Genomic DNA, 11,031 nt, shown 5'->3' with positions numbered 1-11,031 from the left:
TCCTGACCTCAAGTGATCCACCTGCCTTGGCCTCCCAAAGTGCTGGGTTACAGGCATGAGCCATCACACCTGGCCAATAATAAGTATATGATATAGTAAACATGCAATGCGTTGTGTTTTTAAGCTAGTCTATAAACTTGAAGTGATCCCAAAATAAAACAACCAAATTGCTACTTCCTTTTGAACATAATACAATATATAAATGTGTTGACTCTTTTTTTTTTTTTTAAAGAGACAGGGTCTAGCTCTGTTGCCCAGGCTGGAGTGCAGTGGCATGAACACGGCTCACAGCAGCCTCAACCTCCTGGGCTCAAGCGATCCTCGTGTGTTGGCTCCCTAGGTGCTGGGAACTAGGTGTGAGCCACCATACCCGGCCCATATATTTTAATATATAACAAGATGCCTAAGGATCATCACTAGGCCAGGTTTCCCTCCAAAGTGAATCTTTGGTTCACAACCACTATGTAAATCCCCAAACAGGATGGTGAGACTGACCTGGGGGAAGAGAGAGACAGAAAGCATAGGGAGTTGCCATGAGTCACACTCCAGTGGCAGAAAAGGGACCGGGAGACTTTTGGTTTGTATTCATCTGGCTCCCAGGAAATAATGTTGGTAACAGGCTCTACCAAAGTTAGTGTTTATGATTTATAGGGTGTCTGTCTCTTGTGCATCAGGTATTTACGACCCAGAGTCTATGGGATGTGCCGTGGATTCATCCACCAGACAGAAAGGAGTTCTGGAGTTCAAGAGTGACTGCCCTGAAATTTTAGGCAAAGTCTAGATTGCATATCCATTACTCTGCAGAGGGTCATGCCAAAGCGTTCTGTGACTCAAGAGCCCAAAAGACAGAGTTTCATTTGCCCCCATAATTACTTGGTGAGGGGGATAGTGTGAGGATTATTACCTCAGGGTCCTCCCCCAATCAGGGCCTATGGATAACAATTAGTGGTCCCACACAGTCCACCAACCAGCTGCTCAGGTAAGCGGGAGCCAAAGTGCATAGGAGCCGGGAGCAGGACTGCTGTCTGGGGAGCGAAAGCGGGAGAGAATGGCCAACAAACTGGAGGGAATTCCTCATGGTAACTTTGTGAGAAGGAGTAGAAGAAGAAAGGGGAGCTCAAGTGGAATTGAAGGTGTGATGTGATATAGTAAGAAATATATATTTGTTCTCTGCCCTGAGTCCCTGGCACAGAGCTCCTACAACCCTTGTAATTTGCTGAGCAATAGAGGTGCTAGCTGCATCTTTTGTTGTAACATATTGTTTTTGACTGTGGTTCCTGACACGAACTCCTAAATACTTTGGAGTTTCTTGGGTGATTGGAGTGTCTTTTGTTCTAATGAGGTGGCTCTTGCTGGGTCCCTGGATGGGGGCTGCTTACCAGAAAGACCAAGCCATGATTCGAATCTTGGAGCTTTCAGGCCCAGCGCAGTGGCTCACGCCTGTAATCCCAGCACTTTGGGAGGCCGAGGTGGCTGGATCACCTGAGGTCAGGAGTTCGAGACCAGCCTGGCCAACATGGTGAAACCCCAGTCTCTACTAAAAATACAAAACTTAGGCCGGGCGTGGTGGCTCACGCCTGTAATCCCAGCACTTTGGGAGGCCCAGCAGGCGGATCACGAGGTCAAGAGATGGAGACCATCCTGACCAACCTAGTGAAACCTGGTATCCACCAAAAATACAAAAATTAGCTGGGCATGGTGGCGCAGGCCTGTAGTCCCAGATACTGGGGAGGCTGAGGCAGGAGAATTGCTTGAACCCGGGAGGCGGAGATTGCAGTGAGCCGAGATCGCGCCAATGATCTCGTTGTGAGACTCCATCTCAGAGAAAACACACACACACACACACACACACACACACACACACACACACACAATTAGCAGGGCATGGTGGCACGCACCTGTAATCCCAGCTGCTACGGAGGCTGAGGCAGGAGAATTGCCTGAACCCGGGAGGTGGAGGTTGCAGTAAGCCGAGATCGCGCCACTGCACTGGCAACAGAGCGAGACTCCTTCTCAGAAAAAAAAAAAGGAAAAAGAAAAAACACAATTAGCTGGGCGTGGTGGCGCGCACCTCTAATCCCAGCTGCTAGGGAGCTGAGGCAGGAGAATTGCTTGAACCTGGGAGGCTGCGGTTGTAGTGAGCTGAGATAGTGCCACTGCACTCCAGCCTGGGTGACAAAGGGAGACTCCATTTCAAAAAAAAAAAAAACTAAAAAAAAGGCCAGATGCGGTGGCTCATGCCTGTAATTCGGGCACTTTGGGAGGCCGAGGCGGGTGGATCACATGAGCTCAGGAGTTCACGACCAGCCTGAGCAACACAGTGAAACGCCATCTCCACTAAAATACAAGTTAGCTGGGCGTGGTGGCGTGCGCCTGTAGTCCCAGCTAGCTGGGAGGCAGAGGCAGGAGAATTGCTTGAATCCGAGAGGCGAAGGTTGCAGATTACGCCGCTGCACTCCAGCCTGGATGGCAGAGAAAGACTCTATCTCAAAAATAAATAAATAAATAAATAACTTGGGTTAAGTGCGTAACACTATAAGTTGACTAAAGGTAAGTACTATTTTATAGGTCTTGCCATATCTCACAGTATTTATCTCAGTGTACAATTAGGGGCTCAATAAGTATTTTGTTTGTATATTATGTTCACAGCCACCACTATGAGGAGAAAAATAAAATTTTAAAATGATATGGTTATAAAAATAAACAATAATAAATTATATCCATTATTATAAATAATATGTGTTATATTGTATATTATAATTATAATAAACAATAATACATTAAAATCAAATTAATTGTTTTGCATCATTAGTTAATGGTTAATTAATGATTGATGCACAAAAAAAATCGGGCAATTTTTTTTGAAGCAAAGATGCAGTCAAATGAATGTGTAGATAAATACTGCAAGCAGTGGTGCTATTATTCTGATTAAAATTCAGGGAGTTCGCTGTACACGATGGCTCACATCCAGCATTTTGGGAGGCCGAGGTGGGAGGATCACCTGAGGTCAGGAGTTTGAGACCAGCCTGACCAACACAGTGAAACCCCCGTCTCTACTAAAAATACAAAAATTAGTCAGGTGTGGTGGCTTATGCCTGTAATCCCAGCTATTTGGGAGGCTGAGGTGGGAGAATCACTTGAACCTGGGAGGCAGAGCTGAGATTGTGTTACTGCACTCCAGCCTGGGCAATAGAGCGAGACTCTGTCTCAAAGGAAAGGAAAGGAAGGGGAGGGGAGGGGAGGGGAGGGAAGGGAAAGAAAGGAAAAGAAATTCAGGGAGTTCAAACTCCTGTGTGAGGGGGAAGATGATTTGCATAAAGGCACATCCACGTAAAAAGTGGCACATTCAGCAATACACTCAGCATTCTTGATTTCCAGAATTAAGATTTTCCACTACTCTATGCTGCTGTGTTGGAGAGTAGTGAGAAGTAAGACAGGACAGGTGGAGCCTGAGGGGGTTTGGGCCTTGAGAATCCAAACTAAGGTACCTGAGTAGAGGAGCATCACAGAAGAGGCACTAGCCAATGGAGGAAAGCTATCATGGGTTTACACAATGAAGAAAGAATTGATTTCTAGGCCAGGCACAGTGGCTCATGTCTGTAATTCTAGCACTTTGGGAGGCCGAGGCATGCAGATCACCTGAGGTCAGGAGTTTGAGACCAGGCTGGCCAACATAGTGAAACCTCTACTAAAAAAAAAAAAAAAACAAAAACAAATATTAGCCAGGCATGGTGGTGCATGCCTGTAATCCCAGCTACTCAGGAGGCTGAGGCAGGAGAGTTGCTCGAGCCCACCACTGCACTCCAGCCTGGGCAACAGAGCAAGACTATGTCTCTAAAAAAAAAAAGAAGAATTGATTCCATTCTATAATCAGTAAACATCTGATGGTTTGACAAGTATTCAGCATCAGAATGAGAAATTTTGTATTTGGTAGTTTATAATAAACACTAAAGATAAATAGGAAATATGACAATGTGGCCCACATTTGATAGCAGACACCTGTGCCTAATGGATGATGGGTGTCTGCCAACATTCATAAGCTTCAAAGATGCATCCCAGCCACAGACATAAAGCACTGATATATAGGATGTCCTTGGGTACACAGGGCAGGTTCCTATGCTAGGGACATATCTAGCTCTAATTTCTCAGCAACGTTGTGTACTTTTCAGTGTAGAGGTCTTATACACCTCCATTAGATGTATCCCATAGTATTTTATGTTTCTGATGCAATTATAAATTATTTAAAAATTTTCATTCCATTTAAGTTTCTTTACCTTTCCCTTTTAAAATACAATTCTTTTAAGTATTTACATATATTGAACATCACATTAGATAACATATAAATTTTTTTAACCATCAAATATGAAACTCTCAGTTTTAGAGACTTTCTTAAAACTTGAAAAGTGTTGCTGTGGTAAAGAAAGAGGGGAAAAATATTTGCATAGAGACACAGTTGAAAATATGAATTCCCTTATTATGACCATAATTTTTTGTTAAGACATGGAACCAGAAGATTTTGTATCAGAATATAATTGATTTTATACCAGCAATCAGTGATAAGACATATGATTCATAATAGCTAGCTAGTTGTACTCTCATCTGATAGTTTTTTATTCCAGATACAAAGGAAAATTTAATATACCAAATTTAATTTGCCACTGGTAACCATTATAAAATTGAAGACAGTTCTTCAAGAATATTTTGGTTTTCAAAACAAAGCCATATGAAAAGATGCAAAAACATTCTTAAACATCCAAAAGGTAATTAAGAACGTTATATAATATAATTTAAATACTATAAAAAGTAACATAAAGTTAAAGCACCAGATTGCCTACTTATTTCAAAAAGTTATCAAAAAGAAAAAGACGTGTGTGGCAGACATTAATTGCCTACTAAAAATCCATTCTTCCCTGCTTTCTTATTAATACAGTTTGTTGGTTGGTTGGTTGGTTGGTTTTGAGACAGAGTCTCGCTCTATTGCCCAGGCTGGAGTGCAGTGGCACAATCTCGGCTCACTGCAACCTCCGCCCCCTGGATTGAAGCGATTCTCCTGACCCAGCCTCCGGAGTAGCTGGGACTAAAGGCATACGCCACCACCTGGCTACTTTTTATATTTTTAGTAGAGACGGGGTTTCGCTATATTGGCCAGACTGGTCTCGAACTCCTGACCTCAAGTGATCTGCTTGCCTCGGCCTCCCAAAGTGCTGGGATTACAGCCGTGAGCCACTGCGACCAGCCTATACAGTTCTGATTAGTGAGGATGTCAATGTCCCCTGTTACAGCGTACCTCCCCAGACTCCCTTGCTATTGGTGACCAGTAACCCACCTCTGGCCAATGAGAAACGAGTGGAATTCACTGGGTGGAACTCCTAAGGAAGTATATTAAAGATGGCCGACTCAGCAGCAGGCCTCTTGAGTTTCTCCCTTACTCTTTTCCCTTTTTCCTTCCCAGAATGTAGCTCAGTGCTTAGAGATGGAGCAGCCATTTTGACACCATGAGAATAAAAATATATAAGAAAGCCAGAAGGATCTCTGGTCTCAGATGGCAGCATGAAGCTGCCATTACTACCCTCGTTTACCTACTTCCGGACCTGTTTCTATGAGGAAAAGAGAAAAACTAAAACCTTTTGGTTAATCAACTATGTCGGGAAGGTCCTCGCCATCAAGATTTCTGATTCAGTGGATTGGAGGTAGGAACCAGGAACTTACATCTTTCACATGAACCCCAGATGATTCCCATGCCAGTAATGCCAGGATTATCCTACAGAAACTCTCCTTTGGTAGGTGTGAACTGGAAATTTAATGTTAACTGGGGAGTCAAGAAGATTATGAACTTGGGTGGAGGGGTAGCAAGTCAAATGATAAATTGCCAGTGGCATACAGAGGTTTACCAATGACTGCTTAGGCTTGATGTTATGATTCACTAACATTTTCCTTGAATTTTCTAAATTATGCTATGTCACAGAGAAATGAATGCTGATGGTAAAACTGTAAACTGTTTGCAGCAGCAGATTAAGTCCTTCAATCCTGGTTTAACTTTATTATGAAATCCCATTGAATAACTGAAACCAGAGTATATCTTCCTGAGGACAGTTGCTCTATAAAATATTGTCTTGGGTGACTTATACCAGGAAATATAAGATCTATTTGATTCACAGAAATGCAGTTCAGGCAGTTCTGTTTCTAAAAGGCAATACTAAATATAATAAATGGATGCCACACCGGTTTAAATGGATAAATGGTTTTCATTGTCAACATCAATGCCAAAAAATTCAATTTGTTTCTTCCTGAGATTATTATCTTATTTAGATATTAACCCATTTTATTTATTTATGTATTGACTCAGGATCTGGCTCTGTATCCCAGGCTGGAGTGCAGAGGTGCTGTCATGGCTCACTGCAGCCTCAAAGTCCTGGGCCCAAAGGATCCTCCCACCTCAGCCGCTGGAGTACCTGGGGACTACACGTGTGTGCCACTATGCCCAGCTAATTTTTTTTTAAAGATGGGGTCTCGACCGGACGCGATGGCTCACGCCAGCACTTTGGGAGGCCAAGGCGGGCAGATCACTTGAGGTGAGGAGATCAAGACCATTCTCGCCAACAGGGTGAAATGCCATCTCTACTAAAAATACAAAAATTAGCTGGGCGTGATGGCGTGTGCCTGTAATCCCAGCTACCCGGGAGGCTGAGGCAGGAGAATCGCTTGAACCAGGGAGTCAGAGGTTGCAGTGAGCTGAGATCGTGCCACTGCACTCCAGCCTGGTGACAGAGCAGAGTGAGACTCCATCTCAAAAAAAAAAAACAAAAAACATGGGATCTCACTATGTTGCCCAAGGTAGCCTCAAACTCCTAGGCTCAAGCAATCTTCCCAAAGTGCTGGGATTACAGACATGAGCCGCTGCACCTGGCCCCCAGTTTTATTTTTTAACCATGATAGCTGTAGCTTTGTCTAGCTATGACAGCTCCCTTCTTAAAACAAATCCAGCAACATACTGTTGTTACACAAAGATAGGCTAATGCTATTTTTCCTTTTCTTTATAAGATAGTAAGCTCCTTAATGATTTTTTTTTTTTTGAGATGGGTATCTCACTATGCCACCCAGGTTGATCTCAAACTTCTAGGTTCAAGCAATCCTCCCCTCTCAGCCTCCCCAGTAGCTGAGATTACAGGTGTGCACCACCACACCCAGTTCAGCTAATGCATTTAGAAGTAAACTTTATTGAGATGTAGGATTACAATTCTTACATTGAAAAGTTTCATAAAGTGTGTATATAGCAGGTATAAAATTGTTACAGTTTAATTCTACCTTTTTTTGGTGGTGTGGGGTAGGTGGGTCTCACTCTGTCACTCAGGCTCCATGGAGTGCAGTGGCATGATCTCAGCTCACCACAACTTCTGCCTCCTGGGTTCAAGTGATTCTCCTGCCTCAGCCTCCCGAGTAGCTGGGACTACAGGTGCCCGCCACCACCATGCCCAGCTAATTTTTGTATTTTTAGTAGAGATGGGGTTTCACTATGTTGGCCAGGCTAGTCTCAAACTCCTGACCTCAGGTGATCTGCCCGCCTCGGCCTCCCAAAGTGCTGGGATCACAGGCATGAGCCACCGCACCCGGCCAGAATTCTTTCTTATGCAAGAGTTAGGCACTTAAATGTGCTCAGGTATAGACAGAAATTAACTTTGTAAGTGTCTTAAATTATCCATGCAGTGTAATACAAATAATAGTTGTCCCTGGTCTTCAAAGATATGAATCCTTAAATACAGAATCCATACTTTCACCCTTTCAGAACTAAAAAGGAACTGAGAAGAACTGACTGACAGGTTCAGACTGCCCGTATCTGCCAAGGGCAGGGCATTCAGAGGAAAAGAAGGAAGTCATGGCCCTGCAGCGGTTCAGTCTGTTGGGGATGACAGCTTGTAAACAAGTAATTATAGTGGCTGTATCACGGGCCCATAAAGGAGAAAGCTGTGAGTTTGAGCCAGGGAGAAGGGGAGGCAGCTCGGGAAGACATCTGAGAGGACATACTGGCATGGGAGCCAAATTGTAAAGGATGGCAAAAATAAGTCTGTGTGTGCTGCTCGGACGGAGGAAGGGCGCGACATGGGGCAGGGATCATTTTCCAAGGCCAAAGCACAGGGTGTTTTTGAAGAGGGGCTAGATATCATGTCAGAAAGATTAAGCCCACAGTGCAAAGCCTCTCAAACACAATGCCAAGAAATTTTAACTTTATTCTGTAAATAATGGGCAGCCATTGAAGGATATCCAGCAGGAAAATGAATTGACCAGATACGCATGTGAGAAAATTTCCTCTGATTATATTTGTTGTTTACAGTCCTTTTTGTATATCGGTCAGTATGAGAACCTTGGTAAAGAAATTGACCCCTTAACATAACCACTCTAATTTCTTTATATTTCCTCTGAAATTAGCACACAAAATAAGAACAACTTCCCACGTACCTCTATATAGTGTTCTGATTATGAACCGTAGAGACTTCTCTGAAATTTTTTTTTTTTTAAATCAATGCAAGGCCAGGTGCAGTGGCCACCTATAATCCCAGCACTTTGGGAGGCCGAGGCAGGCGGATCGCTTGAGGTTAGGAGTTCAAGACCAGCCTGGCCAACATGGTAAAACCTTGTCTCTACTAAAAATACAAAAATTAGCTGGGCTTGGTGGCGGGTGCCTGTAATTCCAGCTACTGGGGAGGCTGAGGCAGGAGAATCACCCCAGGAAATGCAACCCCAGGTTGCAGTGAGCAGAGATAGCGCCACTGCACTCCAGCCTGGGTGACAGAGTGAGACTTTGCCCTCCAAAAAAAAAATTCATGTAAAAAGGAATGTATTCTTTTAATCTTTTTTAATTTTTACTTTTTTGGTAGAGAGGGAGTCTAGCTGTGTTACCCAGGCTGGTCTTAAACTTCTTGCCTCAAGCAGTCCTTCTGCTTCAGCCTCCCACAGTGCTGGGATGATAGGGGTGAGCCACCACACCTGACCCCAAAAAATAATTTAATAGAAACTATGTATCCAGTTCTTTTCATTTATGTAGTTCCTAAGGCCAGTTTTTAAGTGGATCTATATAGAGAAAATGTTACTGTGAGAATGTAAATAACCGCTAATGGTGAAAATAATGAAAAGTAAGCTCAAATCTCTAGTAATTGTGCAATACTTGCAATTACATGACACTGATTTGATTGTTCTACACAAAGGAAATTTAGAATCAAACCCAGTTATAAATGAACCAATTTGTAGGATTGGAGTCCTGAATAATTATCCCATCTGTCCACAGACCAGACAAAGGGGCAGCCTGTTTATCTATATTTATCATATACATATGTGTGCATTTATGGACTATAAAACCACAAATAGAGATAATCTCTAAACTGAACATACTTTGAAACACAATCCAAAATTCAAATAGTAGGCTGAGTACAGTGGCTCGCGCCTGTAACCCCAGCACTTTGGGAGGCCGAGGCCGGCAGATCACCTGAGGTCAGGAGTTCGAGACCAACCTGGCCAATATGGCAAAATCCCGTCTCTACTAAAAATACAAAAATTAGCCAGGAATGATGGCACATATCTGTAGTCCCAGCCACTCAGGAGGCTGAGGCAGGAGAATCACTCAAACCCAGGAGGAGGAGGTTGCAGAGCGCCAAGATCGTGCCACTGTACTCCAGCCTGGGCAAAAAGAGCAAAACTCCATCTCAAAAAAACAAAAACAAACAAACAAAAAATGATGCTATGGCTACATTCCTTCTGAAGGCTTCAGAGGAGAATCCATTTCCTTCCCCTTCATAGCTTCTAGAAACTTCCTGCATTCCTTGGCTAGTGGTTGTTTCTTTGCCTCATTCCAGCCTCTTGCTTCTGTAGTCACACCTCCTACTGCTCACTTTGTTCCTCCTGCCTTTCTCTCATAATAACCCTGTGATTACACTAGGCCCACACAAGTAATCAAGACTAATCTCCCCATCTCAAAATCCTCAATTTAATAACAACTGCGAAGCCCCTCTCACTGCGTAAGGCAACACATTCACAGTTCCGGGAGTTAGACCATGGACATCTTCGGAGAACCATTATTCAGCCTACCATAAGGTCTAATGTTCCTGAAAATCTCCTGTGTTGCATGAAACTTATTTTGAAGGTGACCAATCTGAACATCCCCAAGAGGCCAAGCCCACAGTGCTTCACTAGAAAGGCCTCCTGGACCATCTCATTTCAGGCTAGCAAATCCTGACAGGCTCTAAACAAATATTGTTATTCATATACTTTATCAGTATTCGGGAAAAAAGCAGTGGACACTAGAAAAGAGGATCGATTTATTCTTATTCGCTTTGTTTTCTTTTTGTTTTGTTCTGTTTTGTTTTGTTTTGAGACAGAGTCTCGCTCTGGTGCCCAGGCTGGAGTGCAGTGGTGCAATCTTGGCTGATTGCAAGCTCCTCCTCTCAGGTTCAAGCAATTCTCCTGCCTTAGCCTCCCGAGTAGCTGGGACTACAGGTGCATGCCAGGCCCGCCTATTTATTTATTTATTTTAGTAGAGACAGGGCTCCACCGTGTGAGCCAGGATGGTCTCCATCTCCTGACCTCATGATCCGCCAACCTCAGCCTCCCAAAGTGCTGGGATTACAGGTGTGCACCACCATGCCCAGCTTTGCTTTGAATTCTTTCCTGATATACAAGTCTGTGGCCTGGGTCTCTGAGCACAGGGTGCCTTTCCTGGAATCCTGGAGGAACAGAATTGGGGGATCCAATCTTGTCATCTGTTGATCAATATCTTCTATGGTTCCGTATCACCTTCTGGACTAAGCCCAAGGCCTGCATAGTCCTTCCAAAGCCTTTTGAGATCTGACCCATGTCTATCATCAATTCTCCCTGAGCACCCCCTAGTGGTACATTAGGTACTAGCACTACCAAAGTCCTGTTGATGTCCAATCACCCATATGCTCTCCACCCCCACTCCCCCACCTACCATGCTTACGGACACATTGTTCCCTCTGCCTAAATGACCATCTGGCAAATGAAACTTGTCTGTGAGCGAACGTT

At 43.8% G+C, this 11,031-nt stretch overlaps 1 long non-coding RNA gene across 1 annotated transcript; it reads left to right on the top strand.

The window, feature by feature from the left end:
- The first annotated feature begins 1,007 nt into the window (after nt 1-1,007).
- LOC139355643 (uncharacterized) lies at nt 1,008-7,916 on the top strand. Its single transcript, XR_011606455.1, has 4 exons — nt 1,008-1,133; nt 5,453-5,690; nt 6,347-6,572; nt 7,784-7,916. It is a non-coding gene; the product is annotated as an uncharacterized lncRNA (long non-coding RNA).
- The last annotated feature ends 3,115 nt before the right edge of the window (nt 7,917-11,031 follow it).

The sequence above is a fragment of the Macaca nemestrina genome, chromosome 8 (genome assembly GCF_043159975.1).
Source record: "Macaca nemestrina isolate mMacNem1 chromosome 8, mMacNem.hap1, whole genome shotgun sequence".
NCBI classification, from domain to species: Eukaryota; Metazoa; Chordata; class Mammalia; order Primates; family Cercopithecidae; genus Macaca; species Macaca nemestrina.
Note: the sequence above shows the minus strand (reverse complement) of the source record. Positions and strands in the feature narration are given on the sequence as shown.